This window comes from Camelus ferus, chromosome 7 (assembly GCF_009834535.1).
Source record: "Camelus ferus isolate YT-003-E chromosome 7, BCGSAC_Cfer_1.0, whole genome shotgun sequence".
NCBI lineage: Eukaryota > Metazoa > Chordata > Mammalia > Artiodactyla > Camelidae > Camelus > Camelus ferus.
In genome coordinates, this window is record NC_045702.1 from 52,711,393 (window position 1) to 52,728,505 (window position 17,113).

The following is a 17,113-nucleotide window of genomic DNA, read 5'->3' on the forward strand; positions in this document are numbered from 1 at the left end:
ACGAATGAGGTAATTGCTAGGTAAGTAATTTGTGGTAAGAGGGTTGCAAATGAAATGGAGAGGGTATTTTAGATCAAGTGATAAAGGAAGCACTTGTGGAAAGATGACATTTGAGTTGAGGCCGAAATAAAATAAGAAGCTGAGCCATGCAAATATTTAGTGCTAGAATATCTGGAAGAGAATTCCAGGCAGAGAAATTTAAAAATTTTAAAAGCATGTTTGGAGAGTTCAAAGGACAGAGGGTAGTGTGTAAAGCAGGAGCAAACTAAGCCAGGGATGAGGAGTAAGTGGAAGGAGTAAGTGGAATATCCAAGGACAGAATGATAGATTGAAGTTATGACAGTTAAGCCCTGTTAGTTAGGATATGTCCCAGTATTAAAACAAAAACAGGGAAACTATGACCCACAATTGTCCCTTCGTCAAAAAAATACAAACATAAGAGAACTTTAAAATCAGATTGTTATTATTATTAATAATATAAATATAAACAATGCAAGTGAACAAGAATGAAAATAGTGTTATTTCTGTTAAATAAAGCCTTCTATATGCATTTTTATTATAGTAACCTTTCTTTGGAGAAAGTTACTTTGTTAATTCATTTATTTACTGAATATTTTTATGCATTATTTTTGTGTCAGGCTTTTTTTAGGAGTAAGAAATAAGAAGTGTAAAAAATATATCCTATTTTTTGTAACATTATATATTCAATTTTATACTTCAAAGTATTACATAAAGACACTTTCATATTCATGTGATATTCTAGCCTTCTAATATACTTTTGAAATTTTATATGCAGTTTTTAATGTTATAACTAAAAATTTAGAACTTGCATCCTTATAATAAATATTTCTGTATCTGTGGCTGAAATTATATTAGATTATTTTTGAAATATTGCTCATCAGTAGTTTGAAACATTATGGATAAGACTTAGAGTTTGGTTTTGTGAATATTTCCATGTAAGCAACCTGAAGATGGTATGCCATGACACTCATTTGGGATGCTTTAAGCTGCAAGTAATAGAAACCTCTCTGAGTATCTTGAGCAATAGGAATATTCATTCATTTATTTTTTCCCAAACCAGAAACTGAAGTTAGACAATTCTAGGATGGATTCAAAGATTCAAAATGTCAGAACATCACTGAAATGGCTATCATACAATTTTTTATTCTTCTCTCTGATGGTCCAAGGATTGCTTTTGTTGCACTGTGTAGCATGTCTTTGACCAGTCTGGAAGAAATGAAAGTCCCATTGCATGCTTCACTTCCTCATGTCTCTCTTTTTTTTTTTTTGAATTTACATGAAAACCTTCATCAGATACCAGTAGAAATTAGTCACTGGCAAAGGAGGACAGAATTGCCTATTTGGGACATCCCTGATTCAGAATCTAGGGTGGGGAAGAAGGCCAAGGTTACTTAAACAAATTATTTGCCTAATCTAATTTTTGAAAACAAATCTGTGATTCTGTTAACAGTGAAGTAAAGGTTGGGGAACATAGCTGTTGCGTGGGCAAGCAATAATAACTGTCACTTTATATTCCTTAATGTATTTGAATTGGTAAGTCTTTCACCCAATTGCAAAGATAAATCTGTGAACTAAATTAGCACAAATGAGCACAGCTCCAAAGAAACTATTACTAATTGGATTCTAAAATTGACTGTTACTAAAGCTGAGTTGGAAGTAATAATTTAATAAATTATGAAATTGCATCTTGTCATATCTATACTGCTTCCAAGCATCCCTTTATTAATTTTTACCTGGACTATTTCATATAATTTGATATCTTTCCATTGTAATTTAACCTAAAATCTAGTATAATTTTAAAACTTTTATGCAATCTCTATTGTAAGTGATTAGGAATTGACCTTTTTTGTTAGTTACTTCCAGAGGGTTTTTCAGAATCAAGAACAAGAAACCTAAGTTTGTATTTGATATTATTCACCTGTATTTAAATCATCATTATTAATTATCTAAAGACCACTTCAAGAATCTTATGTAAACTATAACCTATGACCATGGATAACTGTGTATGTTAGTAAATTATGAATACAATTTCTACAGTGAGCACTCACCATGAAATCCATTTAAGTACCCCTTAAGTCTGTGGACCTCAGGATAAGAATTCTGATTTAAATTAATATTTTTAAAAATCAGCTTTTAAAAACAAAATCCATCTAAAATCCATCTAAAAAAATCCATCTAAAAATCACACATTGAGTTATTTAATGAATAAGACAGTCTCTTCATAAAACCTGCCCCTTACAATCTCAGGCTAAGATTCTTTTTCATGACACAGAGCACTACTCTTTCAATAATTTATTTTTTACAAGTGCTGAAAAGATGCAATTTTTATGATGTGATCAGTTCTATTTGTAATCATTTCGAGCTGTCCATGCCCTGTTGAAGTTAGTTGACCTTTGCTCAGAGCAAGAATAAGTATGTCATCTCATAAATTTTCATGAAAAAAATAGAACTTTGTCTTCCTCACATCTAGTACTTAAATCATGCTCCTTACCATATGATCTGTACAGTTTAAGACTTCAAATAATAAATTTATATTCCCTCCTATCAAAGTTTTATTTCAGATATATGTTACTTGAACAGTCTAAGGAGTTATTAAAGCTCAATTAATATCATGCTATCATAAAATAAAATGCCTAGAATCTCACCTTACTGTCCAAAGATACATATCTAAGTAGAAATAGGATTTATCAATGTCCTCAGTCATTAAAAATGATAACGTGGGAAATGTTAAATTTTGAATAGTGATTTTGTGGTTTTGTCAAAATGTGGTCCCAGACAAATGTGTCTTACAGTGAAATATTTGTTGAGTTTCAAAGAAATGTTTATCGTTGTCTTTACAGCTTGGTTTTTACTTTCTACTTTATCAGACGAGGAAAAAAATGCAACTGAAAGTTTTATGTATTTCTTTTAGCTATGGGAAAAACTCAAGCCTAATCATGTGCTCACTCCTTCAATCAGCCCATCTCAGATGCCTAATAGTGAGTGTTTTCTCTAGGGCTCTGACTTGCTCTGTGTTCTGTTTTATCTCTTAGACATCATTTCTAAAATTACATTTAAAAGCCTTACAGGGCCTTTTGGAAATGGGCAACAAATGCATATTTTTAAGCAATTTAAAATTGTATGTATTTTGAATAGTTAGAAATCACATGAAGAATGTCCATGGATTTCTATATTGTTCATGGCATGTGTGTGCACATAAATATATGTGCCTGTTTGGGTACATGTGTGTTGTGTGTATGTTCATCTGCAGTAAAGCTGGGCAGAGAAAGAGGCCGTAAAAACAGTAGAGGAGAGGAAAGATGAGGAACAAATGATTTATTTATTGCTTAGTTTGTGTCAGCTTCTGTCTAGGCACCCTATATACCTTATTTCATTTAATCCTTGCAACAACACTGTGAAGCTGGTACTAATCATCTTCCTATTTTACAACTGAAATAACTAATTAGAGAACATGTGTTTTATATACATATGTATCTCTCACATATTTTGGGGAACATGTATATTACATCAATGTTTTTTGGAATGTTATAAAAGAAAGAACAATGAACTTGAGTTAGGAAATCTACATCCATATGTACATGTGAGTGTGATTGCCCAGAGACTGGAGCTGACTTGCGCAATTATGTTGACCATCCAATCTGGCTAGAGTTTTATAAATGTAAATATGTATGATGTCTTCCCTTTCAAAGGGTAACATCTTTCCTTAGGAGACCCCTCCCTCCATATAAACTGTACAGTCAATCAGGAGACCCTCCCTCCATATAAACTTTATATTCAGTTAGGATTTGAATACATCTATAAAAATTAAACTGGATGTACAAAAATAAATACGACATTTATTTTTATCTTAACTCCATGAGTAATAAATGAATCAGTAGATTAGTGTGTTGACAGTATGTGTGTTGTAAAAACCCTGGCTGCATTATGTATTATGTGAAATAATAAATATATGAAAAGTTAGGTTAATTATAAATCTAATCTTGTAAATATGATAATGTCATTACCATGATGCTCAATAATCTAAGGACGAAGTCAGGTCAGGTTGACTTGGGGTGAAAAACAATGAATCAGATCAAAAGTGGCATTTATAATACTCAAGCAGAAAGTCATCATAAGAAAATACTTAGTTAGCTCCAAAGTGAATTGTTAATGGAGTTCTGTAAAACTAAAATTGTATTTTATCACGTAATCTTCTAAAACTACCTGAAAGACAAAATTGAGCATGGTATCATTTATTTTTGCAAACTAACATGGGAGGCCCATAATTCTACTTGTCTACATTAATGAACTTTGTCCCCAAATTTTTAATTATTTTAGAAAATAGTTAAATCATGTATGTTGCCTTTCTTTAATAACCATCTGCTTTTCACCAGCCAAAGATTTCTGAGATAGCCAGGAAAATTCATTGCACTAAAATTTTTTTGAAACTTCTGAGTTTATCAGCTTCACCATTACTTCAGGTTTCTCTGTTCTGTTAAATTTTCTCAGAATTTCAGCATGGCATGCAGAATATTTTACATAGACAAAAAAAATCATTTTTACTACCAAGGTTAAGAATAAAACACTTGAGGGAGCTTTGGATATTACATAAACCACTAAATAGATATTATCAAAAATAAGTCCAAGTGATGATTTTAATATTGAAACCAGCTCTTTATAACATACAGAAAAAAGGTCTCATCTATTACTGTCTCTTTCATACTGTGGAAAAATACATGTTTACTGAGCACCTACTTGATGGTTGACACAGAATTAAATGTGTGGAGCAGAAATACAATTAAGGGATAGTCTAGCTCTGAAAGGTTAAAATTTAGTGGGGAAGTTCTTGTAGAAGCTTAATTTAATATGATATAAAGTACACACAGACTGCAGGAGGAGCCAGCAGGAAGAACATTTACCTGTCTGGAGGCTGCAAGTTATCTTTCCAGTAAGAATGAGGAAAAGTATATTTCTCTATGTTAAATCTATGTTAAGTATCTCTTACTGTTGCGTGTAAGAAACTACCGAATAAGTCAACTTGTCACCTCCAGTACTCAATGCTAAGTATGTTAGGTAAGATTCTATGGTTGCAAAATTTGGGGGAAGATTTATTTTAAAAAAGAACAAGAAGAAGAAGAAAATTAGGATCAAAGTTAAACCTTCACATCACATCACAGGAGGAAAAAAGTCAGGGCAGGGAGCTCAGGGATAGAAACGGGAGGCCAGGCTACAGGTCGCACCAGTGGAATGATTTTATTTTAATCATTCTCTATCCTGGTAACACTGCTAGAATATTCCTGAAAGGGCAAGTCTTACTGGCCCGGAAACTTGGCTTCCTTATGAACAGTTTCAGCAGGATCACAGGGAATGGGAGAGGGTTGGTTTCCCAAGGGGAGGTCTACGTCTGCTCCCAAATGAAGGGGCAAAGTACGCTGAGCAGGCAAACCGGGCTGCCCTAGGTTTACGTGCAGCCCTCACCTGTGATCTCTTCCCTCCCGAGTTCCTCTTTTCCTTCCTTTCCTGTTTCTTTTAGAGGGTAGAAGAATGATCTGTACAGACAAATCAAAATTGAGCAAGACATTTAAGGAGTGATAAAGGAACAGAAAGTACACTCTAGAGATGCCTGTCTCCAGCTCCCCTAGTCCGTCCTGTGGTAACACATGGAAGCTTCCCAAGACTTTCTTTACCTTCATCCTCCTTTCCACCCTGCTCCTAAAATAGGAGTCCCTGTTCATTCATGTGCATTACTTCCACTTGTGGTTTTGATCCAGTTTAAACAATTTTCACAAGGACTGTTCTCCACCCGTTTTCTTTATTATCATTTGTACAGTCTCTCCCCATCCAGGGTGTTCAAGCTTGCCCATTGCAGAGAAAGCAAAACAAATCTCTTTCAACCTCGTTACCTTCTCCATCAGTCTCTTCTTTTTTTTTCTCTTCATTGCTTTTTTATTAAAAATAAAATAATACTTTCTAGGTTCATTTACTCTTCCCTATTACCTACTTGTTGGTGTTTGATAAGGAATACTCCCTAAGTTGTTTTTAAAAAGATGCCTTAACTGACAAGTTAAATCATTTTATGTAGTTTCTTGTTCCTTATACTCTCAAGTTCCCTGTATTTTCAGACAGCACCAGTCTGAACCTTTTTTCTCTCATTTTTCGGGCACTTGGTATCTGATTATGCTCCTACCTCTGGCAGCTCCTCCTCTGCCTCTTCTGAGATGTTTCCTACATGACCCACCTCCAAAATACCAGTGGTTTCTAAGCCCTGGTTTTCAACCACTTTTGTTTCATTCCACTAAACTTTTCGTGTTTAAACACTCACTAAATTTATAGGTGTAAGTCTGACTTTTCCACTGCAGACTTTATTTCCAGCTGTTGGTTAGGGGTCTTCACCCACTATCATGCTGATGCCCCAGCCATGCCAAAATGAAACTCCTTTTCCAGGTCAAATCCAGTGGTCATACAGACACCTCTCTTTCTGCTAATAATATCACCTCTTTTCTTGTCAGCCTTGTTAAATACCTGGAGATAGTCCACATCACTCAAACTCCTGGCTCTGAAGAATCAACTCTTCTCGGTCCCTGATTGGCTGCCCATTATCTTTGGCCTCGATGAGCATGTCTCAGAATGAATTCCATAGTCTCACTACTCAAGGTGTGGTTGACAGACCAGCAGTATAGACTTGACTAGGCAGTGTTTAAGACATGAAGACTCCCCAGACCTTACTGAATACAAATCTACAATTTAATAAGATCCTTTGTTTTAAGGTGACTTGTTTTGACAAGCACTTTTCTGTTAAATACGAGCTCCATGAAATTTTGGAGTGGAGAGAGAGAGAGATACACAAAAATGGAGAAGGAGAGAGGAAAAGAGGGTGGGAGAAAGAGGGAGGGAGGGAGGAGGGGGGAGGGCAGAGGAAAGGAAGGGAAGAGGGTGTGGCAGAAAAGGACAGAAGAAGGTGAAGAGAAGAGCGAAAACATGTTGTTTTTCCTCTTAAATATTCACAGTGTAATTAACCTACTTAATGCCTTTCCATAGAGAAATAATATTCTGCATATAATATACTTAGAGGTCTTGTAAAGTGCATCGTATACACAGCCATTGTTCTACATTCACAAATCCTCTCATTTTCTATTTTTAAATGGAATCATTGCACTTATTCATGATTACCAAACCCAACTACAAACAACCAATGGAAAGATTTATTTGAATGCTTTTAGTCAAAAATTCATGTAATAGTTTCATTATACTATTTTTATTTTTTCAATCTTTTTAATTTTTTAGTTGATATTGTATTATTTTTACATAAACATTTTCAGCAAGAATTGTGTGGTAGGATATTTTTAGGGAAAAAAAAAATCCTTGATCGACATTCTCATGCTTGAGGCCTGTTGTGGAGTCTTGGCGAGACTCTTGCAATCCATCAAAACTTACACAGTTCATCCCACTGTTGCTGTAAGTGGAATTTTTTTTTTTTTCCTTCTTGACTTAAAAAATTCCACAGCGTGACACACTTACCTCTCTTACACATTTTCACAATAAATTCTGTCTTTCTTTTTGGAGATTTACTATTAAAAGCACCGTGAATTCACAGGTCAATAAGGCTGCCAAAGCCACTTTAAATTGGGATCCCACTTGCAAGCTCATTAAAGCCTACAGTGAGGCAGAACCTGGTCGCCGCTGATTTGTCAGCTGATAGTCCCAGAACAAAGAAGGCACTTGGATGCTTTCTTGTCCAATAAAACTCAAATAGGCTTTATGGCTTGTCTTAGCATTAGTAATGTGCTTTTAGAACCGCAAGACTCCAAATTTAATATTAGGCTGTAGGTAAAATTATGACTGCAAGGAAATTCAGTTATGTGGGTTTTCTTTTGTTTGTTTCAGTCACTGATAAAAATCATTGAATTAAAAAAGTTGGGCAAATGTCAAGAACAGATCAATATACCGCATGGAGTTTTAAATCAAGTTAAAGGAACTGATTGAAACAGACATTTCTTATTGTAATTTTTTGGCCTTGTCTGTTTTTCAGCTGCTTAAGTGAGTATTCATTTGGAAATACACCCACTTTTGCATATTATTTTCACAAGATAAAATGTATTATGTTAGGCAGAATATATTTTAGTGATACAAACAAACAAATTATGGTAAAATGTATTTTAAAAGACTCATTCTTGATTATTAAAATGAGCGTTTAATGATTTCTTATTGCTTGTATATTCTCCGTTTTAGGGTACTCAATCAGCACTTTCAAAAAGCAGTAGCTTAATCACACAACAATGACTGAAAAATAAATAGATGAAAATTAATTTTTAATGCAATGAGAACATGAATTGATAACTTATAGCCGTGTACTCCTGCCGTGTACTCCTGCACTCAAAGAGTTGATAATCAGATTATCAGATAATTGCTTGCATTTGTAAATAGCATACTTTTTATTCTCATTTCAAATGCTTGTTTAGCATATTGTAAATATATTTTTAACATATATGCGTACAAATAAATAAGGTTTGTTGTTAAAAGTTTTAAAGTGATATTCCTCTCCTATGAGCAGTTTATTCAATTAGTCATTTTAAATGTTAGAAATGTCAGAAGGGAAAAATAATTGAAATTATTCCTCTGCTGGTCAAATGGAAGTTGGAATTATTCATGAGGTTGCAGCACTGAACCTTGTTTATTGAATTCAGAGCTGACAGGTAATTCGAATGCTCACTTTTTCCTGAGGACATTGATCATCTGCAGATATAAAACAATGAAAGGGTATTCAGAACGGGTATCATTTTTTGTGATGCCATGAAGAAAAATTACTACTGACAGGACATTCTTTTTCTACAGAGTCAGGGGTGGATTCCAGAGAGGAACATATTGAGATGTCACATTGTTAGGTTGTTAGGGAGTCAGCCTTTCATGGTTCTACACTTATGTGCCACATTGATAAAAACAAAAAACGGCAATGCTTTGTAATTTTCAAACATCAACTGAATAGAGAAACTTTTCAGGACACTTGAAAATTGGATATGTTTGATCTGTTAAATATTAATCATAATTAATGAACAGAAAAACATCAAGTAGAAAAATTGAAGAAATTTATGTTCTGAAGCTAGTTAAAACTTTGCCTTCCTAAAATTAATGTTTGTGAGTATATGAACTTTTTCTTTTTCTTTTCTATCTTGGTATACATCAGTTTTGGAAATTCTATCACTTGATGAGCACTTAACATCTGCGGGACTGAAGATTTTAGCCAATAGTGAGACCCCTGAATTAGGAGACCTACTGAAGTGTGGGTCCTCGCCTACTGGCTGGAAAGAATTCACAGCTGAAGCAGAGGGACAGAGCAAAAACTGCTTTTATGTCTCAAAAGAGGAAAAGGAAGGAAGGTGCAGCAGCAGCAGGGAGATGGAAAAAAAAAAAACAAAAAAACAACACTCAAGTAAGGAAGTGGCATGCAAGCAGGGAGCCGTCAACCAAGATGGCCAGCAGAGACAGCTTTGGCCTGGGTCCGGCCTCGCGGACTTTTATGGGAGGATTCTGCCTTCGTGTTCTCATTCAGGGTATGATGGAGCCAATCCGTCCTTCTAGGGGCTTTTCAGTCCTTGTGCAGACTTTTCCGGTTGTTATCATGGCAATCATCAACTGTCATGGTGCTGAGGGTGTGGCATTTAGCATGCTAATACATTACAGTGGGCGTATAATGAGGCTCAAGGTCCACTGGAAGTCAAATCCTCCCCCATCTTGGGCTCCTTGGTTCTGAGCAGCTTTTGCTTCTTCTCATTGAAGTTGCCTCCTGAGACTTAGATAAGAGTAATTGGTTTCTATTTGAGGGAGGGGCAGGTGTATGATCCTGGGGTCAACAGCCTTGGTAACAAAAAGGGAAGTTGCTTTTAACCAGGATGGCTGCAGTCTGGTGGACCCAGCACCATCCCCCCAACTCCCCCCACCAAAAAAATCTCCAAAGATTCTGTTCAGCCATGGAAGTTTTAAAGGGAAACGGGGGAGTAATCTCAGTTAATGGTTGATATAGGTGGTCAGAGTCCTAGCCATCCCCCATGCCTGCAGGCTTGCCCTAATCAGCTGCTTGAGCCTGCTCTTCTATGACCCAGGGAGGCCCGGGACACGTCAGCTTCTCTGTAAACAAGAGGCGGGCGTTGTGGGGCAGGATGGGGGCAGGGGCAAACCACTGCGTCCTGCTCGGTATCAAAGACATCATTTCTACCTTGAAGGAGCTTGTGAAGTGATACAGTTGGCACAGTAATTATTTGAAGAAAAAGGCAGAATGTAGTCGCTTTGAGAGAGAGAAAACGGTAGATGGTAAATGTACTTTATTCATGCAACACACAGTTCCCATAGACTAGAATGCCAAGCACTACGCTAAGAATAAAAATTTCACTCTGGGGATAAGGAAAATCTTTATAGATAAATCAAATTTAAGAGAGGAACTGCCAAGGGTTGATACGATTTCCAGTGAGAAAGAACAGGAAGCGTACTCCAGGCATACAAAGTTGTCAGAATATAATGTGTGTGATGTTTACGTGTGTTCGGGTGATAGAGAATAATCTAATAGAGAATAAGCAGTGATGCTGTAGTAGATTCATCTGGAAACAAAGCTTTATCCTAAGTGGAGCCATTGTTTCTCAGCGCCAGGTTCACCACTTTTATAACATTCTCTGTAATACTGGGACTGGGAGTCTGCAAACTCCATTTCTGTGGTTTTCTTACTGTTTGGGAAGCAATGCTATGTGACTGGAAGGTAGGAGAAGAGAAAGAGCTCTCTTTCCGCCCGTGGCTTCTGTCAGTATGCTTTCAGCATCAGCAGACAGCGGCAGCTCAACTGCTATTTGGTTCTTCAAGAACCAGCTACATAGCACTTTCCAAGGCAGCCCAGTCATTATCCACAGAGTTCCCATCACACTCCTTCACCTCTTTGTCCTTTAGCCCGATCCCCAGCCAGGTTCCAACATGCCACCTAAAAGCCCCTTGGCTGTCATCACAGCAGCTTTGCTGAACTCTTGGTTTCTGGTGATACCTCGGGGACTTTGTTAGACTTAGGGACCTAACTACTACTTTTATATCCCATTTTGCTTTAGCCTTTTAACATCTGAGTAACCAATTATCTCTAGTAAATGATCTGTGTTTGAAAAGCCTAGCTTGGTTTCTAATTCTTGAATATCCCTTAACAGATAGGAAAAGCATTAGGAAATACAACAAATTAGTGACTATAACAAAAAAGAAACAGGCTCAGAGATACAGAAAACAAACAAACGGTTACCAATGGGAAGGGGGAAGGGGGAAGGGGGAAAGGGCAGTATTGGAGTAGGAGACTGAGAAGTACAAACTACTATGTATAAAACAAGCTGCCAGGATGTGTTGTGTTACACAGGAAATGTAGCCAATGTATATTTGGCAATATACATATCTTTTATAATGACTATGTAGCCTTTGGAATTGTGAATCGCTTTATTATATAACTGTAACTTACATAACGTTGTACGTCAACCATACTTCAATTTTAAAGAGTTGTGAGATTTTGCCCACGGAGGTGGCATAAAACAGTCATGTGTGTTATAAAGTCTTACAGTTTGCAGGATTACTAAAATGTATGAAAATCTAGTATGGTATTCATTTGGGAAGACTAAAAGTAATTCAGGTAAAGAGAAAAAGTGAATTGGCTTTGACAAAAGAGAGGTCTCTGGTGACCTTGTTAAGAGCGGTTTCAATGACACACAGAACACAGGAGGCAGAGAAGAGTGTGTTGAAGCACTGAGGACATTAATCCAGCATGTGTATCTCACTATTTAAAAAAAAGTTTGCTTTGAAAGAAGAGAGAAACTCAATAACATATGAAGAAGTATCTGTGAAAAAGGAGATTTTTGTAATCTCACAGAGAAAAGAACATGTTTATTTACTATTTTGACATGTTAATGGCTTACGTAAAATTCTGAGGAAATTTTGGTAGAATATTGCTAGGGTAAATAGGTATTTATATGGTTAACATTTTTCTGTGTATTTGATAAGTCCTTATGTTGCCATAATTGCTATTAAATAAATTTCCATAAACTCACCTACTAGGATGCAAGTTCCATGAGGTTAGGGCCTTATGTTTACTTCTGAATTACTAATGCCCAGCAGATAATAGTTGCTCACTAAATATTTGTTGAAAGACTCAATCTATATTTTAGTGTATCTATTTTCATTAACTATTATATGTAAATATAATTTAAAAATTTTGTATATATATATTTTTACAGACGTTAGTCAGTTTATAATGTTGTGTCAATTTCTGGTGTACAGCATAAAGCTTCAGTCATACATGAACATACATATATTTGTTTTAATGTTCTTTTTAACAATAAGTTACTGCAAGATATTGAATATAATTCCCTGTGCTATACAGAAGAAATTTTCTGTTTATCTATTTTATATATATATATATATATATAAGAAAATCATATCTATATTAGTTAGCATCTGCAAATCTTGAACTCCCAATTTATCTCTTCCCAGCCTCTTCCCTCCTGGTAACTCTAAGTTTGTTTTCTATGTCTATGAGTCTGTTTCTGTTTTGTAAATAAGCTCGTTTGTCTTTTTTTTTTTTTTTTTTTAAGACTCCACACATAAGTGATGTCATACTATATTTTTCTTTCTCTTTCTGGCTTACTTCACTTAGAATGACAATCTCCAGGGCCATACATGTTGCTGCAAATGATACTATTTTATTCTTTTTATGGCTTAGTAGTATTCCATTGTATAAATAGACCACATCTTATTTATCCAGTCATCTGTCAGTGGGCATTTAGGTTGTTTCCATGTCTTGGCTATTGTAATTAGTGCTGCTGTGAACATTGGGGTGCGTGCATCTTTTTAAGTTAAGGTTCCTTCTGAATATATGCCCAGGAGTGGGATTGCTGGATCATATGATAAGTCTATTTTTAGTTTTTTAAGGAACCTCTGTACTGTCCTCTGTAGTGGCTGTTATCAATTTACATTCCCACCAACAGTGTAAGAGATTTCGTTTTTCTCCACACCCTCTCCAGCATTTATTATTTGTAGGCTTTTTAATGATGGCCATTCTGACTGGTGTGAGGTGATACCTAATTGTTGTTTTGATTTGCAGGTCTCTGATAATTAGCAATATTGAGCATTTTTTCATGTGCCTATTGACCATTTGTGGGTCTTCATCGGAGAATTGCTTGTTTAAGTCTTCTGCCTGTTTTTAGAATGGGTTGTTTGGTTTTTTTTTGTTATTAAGTCATATGAGCTATTTATATATTCTGGAAATTAAGCCCTTGTCAGTCTCATCTTTTGCAAATATTTTCTCCCACTCCATACGCTGTTATTTTGTTTTGCTTATGGTTTCCTTTGCTGTGCAAAAGCTTGTAAATTTAATTAGGTCCCATTTGTTAATTTTTGCTTTTGTTTCTATTGTCTGAGTAGACTGCCCTAGGAGAAAATTGCTAAGATATATGTCAAAGAATGTTTTGCGTCTGTTTTCTTTTAAGAGGTTTATAGTGTCTTGTCTTTTGTTTAAGTGTATGGTGTGAGGGAGTGTTCTAACTTCATTGATTTACATGCAGCTGTAAAGTTTTCCAGCATTTGCTGAAGAGACTGTCTTTACTCCCTTTTATATTCTTCCCTCCTTTGTCAAAGATTAATTAGTCAAAAGCTTATGAGTTTATTTCTGGACTCTCTATTCTGTTCCACTGATGCATATGTCTGTTTTTGGACTAATACCATGCTGTTTTGATGACTGTAGCTCTGTAGTATTGTCTGATCTCTGGGAGGGTTATTCCTCCAGCTTCATTCTTCTTTACTGGTAATGCTTTGGCATTTCTGGATCTTTTGTGATTCCGTATAAATTTTAGGATTATTTGTTCTAGTTCTGTGAAAAATGTACTGGGTAATTTGATAAGGATCGAATTAAATCTGTAGATTGCTTTGGGTAGTATGACCATTTTTAACAATATTAATTCTACCAATCCAAGAACATGGAATATTTTTCCATGTCTTTAAGTCATCTTTAATTTCCTTAGTCAGTGTCTTGTATTTCTCCATATACATGCCTTTCACTTCCTTGGTCAGATTTATTCCTAAGTATTTTCTTTTTTGGATGCAATTTTAAAAGGGATTTTTTTCTCTACTTTCCTTTTCTCATATTTCATTGTTAGTGTAAAGAAATTCCACTGATTTATGTTAATGTAAATGTAATTTTAAGTAGGTTACTGTTGCCAAGTTGAAAGGACTTCTGCAAGAAAATTTTATTTAACTAGATTTTTCAAGTTCCCAAGCAGTTCCACTAGTTATTCTTGTCATATCATCTAGAAATAATATTATGAGAGGTATATTTGTAATAGCAACAGGAGAGAGAAAAAAAGCATAGGGCCCACTCATTGTGGAGAACATCACTCAATTAGGAAGCCATGGTCCTTCCCAACTCTGCAAAAAATCAGAACCCACAAAATCTAAATCGTCATTAAACAGGAGAGTAGAAATAGTCACCTTCCAATGAGGCCTACAATAGGAAACTCTAAAATTTCCTGTCTTGAAACTTGATGCTTAGTATAGAATGAGAAAAGAATAAAGCAAAAAAAAAAATTTTTAATGATTAAACAGGCTCCTTCATGAGTCTGAAGGTGAAATTTTCTCTAACTGGATGGTTTAAAACCTGACGTTCAGAATTGATATTCAGATAGTCCTGGGTTGGAAGAGTCTCTATTACCCTTCCAACCAGATGGAAGCAAATGAAAGTCTTTTGCAGAAAATCACATTGAGCAAGGTGACAAAGAACTCCTGTGATAAATTTTAAGGTAAAAATGAGATTTCTAAAACTTATGAACACAAAAAGAAACAGGCACAACCAACAAGAACCAGAAGAAATAATAGATACCAGATTCAAACTTGGAGATATTAAATACTGGGTACAGCAGACATAAAATATAAAACACTCTTAGTAAATATATTTACATACATAATATTAAGGATTAAATATATGAGAAAGAAGCACAAGAATAAAAAGTGACCAATCAGATTTGTCACACACACACACACACACACAAAAAACCATGTAAAATAATCTAGAAATAGAAATATTTTCATAGACGAAAATAAACCACACCAGGACTAGGCTTAGAAAGGTTAGGAAACAGGCTGACTTGAAGGTCTAGGTAGAAACATTTGAGGGTGTTTTACTGGAATTTTATCAACTGCAGTATCTTCACATGGTTTGGGAAACTCAAATTCCTAGGAAAAGAGTGTGACTGGCTTAATTTAGGTCCTGTTGGCCTTTGTAACAGGGTGTTTTTAATTTACATTCCAACAAATTGTATCCAAAGGAACCTCAATGTTTGTTGCCAGAAGAAGACACTAAATAGAAGTAAACAGAAACTAAAACAAATCCAAAAATCAACTCAGATGTGTTCTGAACATAGTCCAAAGATCTTAGCCTGATAGTCAACCTCTTCTTTTTTCTGACTTCTATATTTTGTTTTAGTGTCATACAGTATTCTAACACATTGTTGTATAAATAAAGTCAGCACATGAATAATAGAGTATGGTCCATTAATTTAATTATTCACCTTCAGTTTATTTTAACATCTGTGGTCTCCTGTCTTTTTTTTTTTTAAACGTTTTTTTATTGAGTAATAGTCGTTTTACAATATTGTGTCAAATTCCAGTGTAGAGCACAATTTTTCAGTTATACATGAACATACACGTATTCATTGTCACATTTTTTTTTTTCGCTGTGAGCTACCACAAGATCTTGTGTATATTTCCACAAGATCTTGTATATATTTCCCTGTGCTTTACAGTATAATCTTGTTTGGTCTCCTGTCTTAAGTTAAATGAAATACAGTGTTGTTGCAACTTGGCTTCTCTGGCTCATGGTACCTAGATGCTGACCCAGTAGCTTAAGGTACTCCTGACAGCCTTAGGTGAATATGCACATTTTTCTCAGATGATGTATTCTTGGAAAAGACAATATGTTTTTTGAAGGGTAAGAAAGAAAAGATTTACCAACTTATCCTGAATTTATCAGTTTTATTTATGTGTTGGTAATTAATAGATCATCCAACTTGAGTGACCGTCTGCCAGGCATTGAACTAAGTGTTGGAGCCATAATGGTTAAAACACACACAGACACACACACACACACACACACACAAACACACACACTCAAAATAAACAAACAAAAACCCTTTCACAATCCTGCCTCTCATAGAGCTTAAAATTAGTGAGATTGACAAATTTTAAGCAAATAAACAATAAATATACTATATAATTAATAATTATCCTAAGCCCTCAAAAAGAAAATATACTTATTCTTCAACCCCAGACTGTAATGTTTACATAAAGTAAAACCAACTGAAGTATTTTCAGCATTTGGACAGATCCTTACACAAACATATTTATCCATGCTGTGATAATTCTGGCAATGCTTCTAATTCCAATTTTTTTTTCAAATAACTGAAGCTACAAAGGCAAATAAGATACAGCTTTTTCCTCACTGAATTTACAGTGTACTGAGCCACAGTAAAACTAATTACAATGCTGTAACTGTTTCATTACGTGTATTTATTGTAAAGTTAACATAGTTATTAAAATGCAAAATTAATGGCTTTATTAGTTATTCTTTACCTTGGTATGAAATGTATCTGGTAGATACAAGCTGTGTTATAATAAATATATATATATTTGAAATAAATTATAATGCAAGAAAAGCATAAGAAATCCTGAATTTGTAGTTTAATGAGGATATTAAATTGTCAAGAATTCTACTTCTGAGTGATTTAAAGTTAATATAAATTACTCCATTTCAAGTGTTAGTTACATCCTGTACTGATTAAAAATAGATTAATCAATTATCTGTTATATTGCCTTAAGCATTCTAATTTCATAGCTTAAATGATATTTATCTGTTGAAGTAGAGAAGTGATATTGCAGAGCTATTAAGAATATGACATCTGGATTATAAAGATTATAAAGATTCTTGCCTTTGCCACTCATCCTTGAATTTGGTCCTTGGATAAATTACTTAAATTCTTGGTACTTTGTTTCTTCATCTGAAAATTATAAGTAACAACAGTATCTTCCTCAAAAGATACTTCTGATTGTTAAAGAGGTG